The following is a 6,458-nucleotide window of genomic DNA, read 5'->3' on the forward strand; positions in this document are numbered from 1 at the left end:
CCAGCTTATGCTCCCTGCCAGAGGTGCTTATGCTGGCTGGGGAATTCTGGGAGTTGAAGTCCACAAGTCTTAAAGTTGCCGAGTTTGAAGACCTCTGATCTAATTTAAAGGCAGATTTTATCAGATTCAAGTCTCTGCTAATAACAGACGAGATGCAAATTTATGCTTAATCCAGGAAAACATACTTTCAGTATAAAAAACTGAAGTCAAAGAGTGACTCTGTGGATACGTGCACTAGATTTCCTTTCAACAAGATGAAAAGGAAACCTTTTTTCCACTGTGATTTTTGATTTTGCATTCTTGCCAAGAGGCCAGGGATTTCTTACTGGTCCCCCATATACAATAAATGCTAATTTAGCTCTTTTTTCCCCCCAAGGTCATCTCAAACTAGGTGCCCCACTACATTTTAATAATTGCATTATTGAGATTTTGATTCCATCAGTTCCCTTTGCTTTTGAAGGTTTTAAACAGCATTTGCCCCTCCATTTAAAGAAACTGAAATCTGAAGCCATTATATATTATGAAAAGCTATAAGAATCTAAGGGACGATACAGCAAGATTTTTCTTCCTGCCATACTCCTGTCAATTTCCCTGGTGAACCATACTTTTCTACAGTTCTGCATCCAACTTTTATTTATCATTGAATTTTTAGACTGTCCTCGCTAGGAATTGTGTGATAAAGCTGGATATTCTAAATTTCCAAAGTCACTTACTGCCAATGATTTAGCAATGTTGGGGCTTATGTGTCTGTTACTTTCCCTGTACAGTTCCTAAGTTATTGTATCTCCAGAGGAAACAAATATAAGCTCCTACAGAACTTCATTTGTGCACTACAGGTCATCCTCATTTAATGACCACAGTTGGGACTGGCCATTTGGTCATTAAAGTGAAGCAGAAAAAGAAAAAAACAATGTGCTTATGATCTGACTTTGGCCTTCCTTTGCTTCACCAATCTGCGAAGGCCATAAATGTGTGAGAATTGCTCATATAGCCGATGCTGTAACTGTGGACTGTCACTAAATAAGGCAGTCGCTAAGAAGGTGCCATCTTCCAAACTGTATGAAAGCCACTATTTTATAATATTTTGTAGCCATGACGGAAGGAAGCCTCTTCCTGAGCTGTAACTGGGAACCACTAGCCAGAATAGATGCTTAAGCTGGAAATCATCATTCATTTAGTTTTGGCAGATATGCTTCCTGATCAGGAATATTTGCTTGGAGCTTTGCTTAACCCAAACTTAAAACACCCAAAGAGCCATTTGGACCCGTTTCCCACAGGAAAGAAAACACCGGGACCCCCAAAGGTCCTAACCGGAAACCCCCTGTTCAATTCTGGAGCTGACCGGAAGTTCAGTTCCCCCACCATAGAGTCTCCTCCTAGCGCGGCGTACTTTTCTCTCTACCTGTCCTAACCGAAAGCCCTATCCATTGTGGAGACGACTGGAAAACCCTCCCCTTGCCATAGAGTCTTCTCCTGGCGCACTGTGCTTCCCTCTCCCCCCTCCCACCGGAAGCTCCTCAAAATTGTGGTACCGACCGGTGACGGAGCCGCAACAGAGGGAGGAAAGAGTTTGCTGACCCCTGGCTTAACCCAAGAGAACTGTATAACGACTGGGAAAAATATACAAGTAGTCCTGAACTGAAGACCACAACTGAGCCCAGAATTTCTGTTGCTAAGTGAGAAATGTGTTAAGTGAATTTTGCTCCATTTTACAACCTTTCTTGCCCCATTTGTTATGTGAATCACTGCCATTGTTAAGTTAGCAACAACGGTTGATAAGTGGCTTCTCCATTGGCGTTGCTTGTCAGAAGGTCACAAATAACTCTGGGACACCGAGGCCTGGGGTCCTTTGTGAACCAGTGGTCAAGCATCCAAATGTAAATCACCTGACGGTGATTGCATAAAGTGTGAGAAATGGTCCTAAGTCCCTTTTTTCAGTGCTGCTATAACTTAGGTCACCAAATGGACTGTTTTAACTCAAGGACTACCCTGTAGCCTCATTCTAATGAAAGCACTTCCTGTGAGCTCCTCTTTAGGTGTGGTTGATTCAAAAATGGCAGCCAAAGTACCAGGCTGCTACTAAAAAATGACCCCTTCATTCAGTTTAAGTAGGATAACTCAAACTTTTCACAGCCAGTCAGTATGGAGGGTCTTCATGGACAGCCAGAGTAACTAACAGAGAGGGGTTAAAACGTATAAAACCAGAAACATCACTAGAAGCTAAAATCAGAAGACTGTATCTGGATTATTTTGGCCGTGTCATGCGTACACATTCATTGCGGAAGGCAACGATGCCAGGAATGGTTGAAGGAACAAGAAGACGAAAAAGAAAGACTTGATCACATCCAATCTGATGCAGACGTGAACATCCAGCAACTGAAAGAAGCTGTGCTTGAGAGGGTAGCATGGGGAGCACTTGCCTATAAAGTCAGCAAGAGTTGGACATGACTAAATGGTTAAAAAAACATCTGCCACATAGAAGAGGGAGTCAAGCTATTTTCCAAAGCACCTGTAAGCCAGACAAGGAATAAAGGATGGAAACTGACCAAGGAGAGATTCAACCTGGAAATAAGGAGGAATTTCCTGATAATGAGAACAATCAACCCATGGAACAGAAGTTGCTTTCATAAGTTGTGGGAGCTTCATCCCTGGAAGCTTTTAAGTAGAGACTGGACTTCCATCTGTCAGAAATGGTGTAGGGTCTCCTGCCTGGGCGGGGGGTTGGACTAGATGACCTACAAGGTCCCTTCCAACTCTTTTAATCTCATTAACCATTTAATACTCTGCTACATATTCATAGCATCAAGTTCAGGAAGTGGAACCTTACCTTGATCTTATCTGTACGGTCCAACAATACAGGTAATTCTAGATTTATAACCCCAATAGGGTCTAAAATTTATTTTGCTCAGTATCTAATTCAATTTATACAAAGAGAATTCTGGGGCCTCTGCTGGCCAAACCATGAAATTCTGCCTTGTTTTATATTCCCTTAAAAAGCAAATCAAGACTTATTATTATTACTATTATTATTATTATTATTAAAGTGAATGAAAATGAAATGTGGCATTCCCTTTGAGCATCCTGTTTTATCATAATATTTTGGAATAGTTTTGTACTTCCACTCGTCATGAAAGCAGTCTCCCTTCTGTTTGCTTCAGGGTATCGGACGGAATAAAATGTTTGTAAAACTCTGTAATGTATAAATAGGGCTTTATCAAGAATCTGATAAAGTGTTTTATCTTAGTAACTTAGCATTTCAGTAAGAAATATTTTACTCCCAAAGACAGAAATGGAGACTTATTACATGTACATGTGTACATAAAACATAAAAAGAAAAAAGAAAATCGGTGGGTTTCAAGAAAGTAGTTTTATCTCTCAAAAACATAGGATCTCACTGGAATTTCAAAACAGACATTTTATTAATTTTCAAAAGAGCACTTTCACAAAGGAATGGTTGTAGATTTGTACATACAAACTGTTTACATTTTGTTTATCAAAAAAAAGGAACATCAGTTCAAGTGTTTATTTTTGGTTTCAATTTGTAGGTCAATTTTGAGGTGTATATTTCAATCTTCACAATGGGAAAACGTATTTTTTCCCCTGAAATGTCATAGGGAAGAAAAAAAAAGACTATTTAAAGTTTTACAAAGACTCAATAAAGAAAAGTTTTAAAAAAAGATGCTTGTGTGTATTTTTCTTCTTGTTGTTATCAAGCGGGAATACCTGTAATTTCTTTACATTTATTTTCAGGCTTCATAAAGACTTCAGTATCGAGAGTGGATTGTAACAGAAACAAGGCTTAAATTGCTATTTTTTTCTATGTTCTGCTTTATATCTTTAGCACAATGATGTCATCCCTGCAAGGTAGACCAAGGCTGACTTTATTAAGACTCTTAACTACACTATAGATCAGGGGTGTCCAAACTTGGGAACTTTAAGACTTGTGGACTTCAACTTCCAGAATTCCCCAGCCAGCCATTCTGGCTGGCTGGGGAATTCTGAGAGTTCAAGTCCACAAGTCTTAAAGTTCCCAAGTTTGGACACCCCTGCTATAGATAGTAACAGAATCTTGTGTCTTCTCTCTCCTCCCTCTACATCCCATAATATCTCAAGAGTCTCTTCTACATACTATGCCCCTTCCCAGGGCTTAAGCTTCTGCCCATATTTCTGTAACACCTTCTGAACCCAGGCTGAATCTCAACTGAAAACTATTTGTTTAGGTGAAGGTTTACCTGTCCAGTTGTGGAAAAATTGTGGAAACCTTATGGGAGAAGTGTGTTTTTGACGTTTGATGGCTAATAACACCACTTTTTTTAGTAGTGCCATACAATTATATATCAATGGAAAGATAACTTAATCAAAAAAGTAATGCAACAAATTATCTGTATTCTATGAAAACGTATAGCCAAATAACTAGAAAAAGGAAGCACAACTTAGGCTGATCTCAGGTAGCTTCCCTTCATCTGATTGTAGGATTCAGTTATTGATGTCATGTGTTGAAGCTGAGAGGAGGATATTTGTCAGTGTGTTATGTGATTGCTACCAAGTTGGTTGAGTTTTTGGTGTTCTTTCATTTAGTGAGCTTGTAAAACCGTAATAAAATTAAAGTAATCGTGCAAAGAGTTGACTGGTCGCCCAGAAAGCAATGTAAAATAGTAGTATTAAGTGAACAAGGCTACAGTTATAAATAAATTAGAAGGAAAATTGGTGGAAACTTAACCAAAGGTAGCATTTCTAGGTTTTTGAAGAGGTAGAAGGAGATTCAGTCACTACAAAACTACACTGGCAAAGGCAGGTAAAGGTGCACAAAGGTGCATATAAATCCAATAAACATAAACAACAGCAAGTGACGATAGAAGGATTTAAGAAACTGCCTATGTGACCAAAGAAAATCATCTTAGTGTATGCAACATGAAATGGCGCAAGGCAATGTGAAGTTGAGTGCAAGGACATTTCAGCGCAGGCTGCAGGAATTTGGTCTAAAATGTAGAATTCCAAATAAAAGCTGTTATTCTAATAGCAAATCCTTCATAAAAGTTATTGCATTACATTCTTGATTAAATTATCTTTCCATTGATATATATATTTTATGGTAAAGGTAAAGGTTTCCCTTGCACATATGTGCTAGTCGTTCCCGACTCTCAAAGCCGAAGAGCCAGCGCTGTCCAAAGATATCTCTGTGGCTGGCATGACTAAACACCAAAGGCGCATGGAATGCTGTTACCTTCCCACCAAAGATGGCTTCTATTTTTCTACTTGCATTTTTTTATGTGCTTTCGAACTGTTAGGTTGGCAGAAGCTGGGACAAGTAACAGGAGCTCACTCCATTATGCGGCGCTTGGGATTCGAACTGCCGACCTTTCTTATTAATAAGCTCAACATCTTAGCCACTGAGCCACCACATCCCGTGTCAATTTATGGTACCACTCCAAAAAAAGTGGTGCTATTAGCTATCAAACCTCAAAAATACTGTACACTTTCCCCAAAAGGTTTCCACAATTTTGGCCACTACTGTATGCTGAGGAGGTGCACAGAACATTGTTACCTTGCCACCAAAGTGATACCTATTTATCTCTTACATGTTTCTAAACTGCTAGGTAGGCAGGAGCTGGGGAGAGTAATGGGAGCTCACCCCCGGTGAGGTCTTGAACCGTAGCTGTCCGTTTTCCAGTTGACAAGCTCAGCATCTTTAACTGCTGAGCCATCGTGGCCCCTTAATCCCTTAGCGTCATTCAATGTTATGACGGAGCTGAGAAAAGTGATTTGCAACCATTCCTTGCACTTGAGAACTGTTGCAGTATCTACATTCATCTGATTAAAAATCAGGCCCTTGGCAACTGGCATGTATTTAGGGCAGTTTTCTTAATAACGTTGCTGATGTGATTTGCTTGGGTATCACCTGGAGGTCTCCCATCCAACCTAGCACTGATCAGACCTGATCCGGTTTAGCTTCTCATCCCAACCTGGGTTAGGCAAACGCTGCCATCTGTTTGTGGGGGGAGGGGGGCTCCTTCTGGACTGGAGGCCTTTGCTATTGTGTTTTTATCCTGTTTAGGAACTGGAGCCTCAGCCTGTGGGCTTTGGGCAGGAGATCAGCCAGTTGAATGAACCCATCCATTTTTTCCCCATTTTATTTTACAAAATAAACCAGCTCAATGGCTAAAAGTTCAGCCCTAAATTGAAATTTAAAAAATGAACAATTCCTGCCCCCGTCAGCTTAGACTTAGCAGCTTTCGGACCCTGTTTATTCACTGCCTAATGGAAAAGCACACTATTTCTTTCCATAGTGTGTGACCCAAGGCAGAGTAAAAAAATCTAACAATTCATCATCAATCATAATCATCCTGCAAAGAGCTCGGTTTCACTAGCTGCGAAGTCCTCCTGGCTGCCCTCTAGCGGTCGTGCTGCGCCTATCGCGCCGCCCCGAATAGGCAAGTTCAGCAACAGGCTCCTACTGA

At 40.4% G+C, this 6,458-nt stretch overlaps 1 protein-coding gene across 8 annotated transcripts in view; it reads left to right on the forward strand.

The window, feature by feature from the left end:
* Positions 1 to 3,852, forward strand: part of DENND4A (DENN domain containing 4A) — a 107,024-nt gene extending 103,172 nt beyond the window's left edge. For all 8 annotated transcript variants that reach the window (XM_081965191.1, XM_081965190.1, XM_081965189.1 and 5 more), the window contains one exon: positions 22 to 3,852. The gene's annotated coding sequence lies outside the window, so the exon portion shown is untranslated. The remainder of the gene's footprint in view (positions 1 to 21) is intronic.
* Positions 3,853 to 6,458: the final 2,606 nt, after the last annotated feature.

The sequence above is a fragment of the Natrix helvetica genome (genome assembly GCF_964273705.1).
Source record: "Natrix helvetica genome assembly, chromosome: 12".
NCBI classification, from domain to species: Eukaryota; Metazoa; Chordata; class Lepidosauria; order Squamata; family Natricidae; genus Natrix; species Natrix helvetica.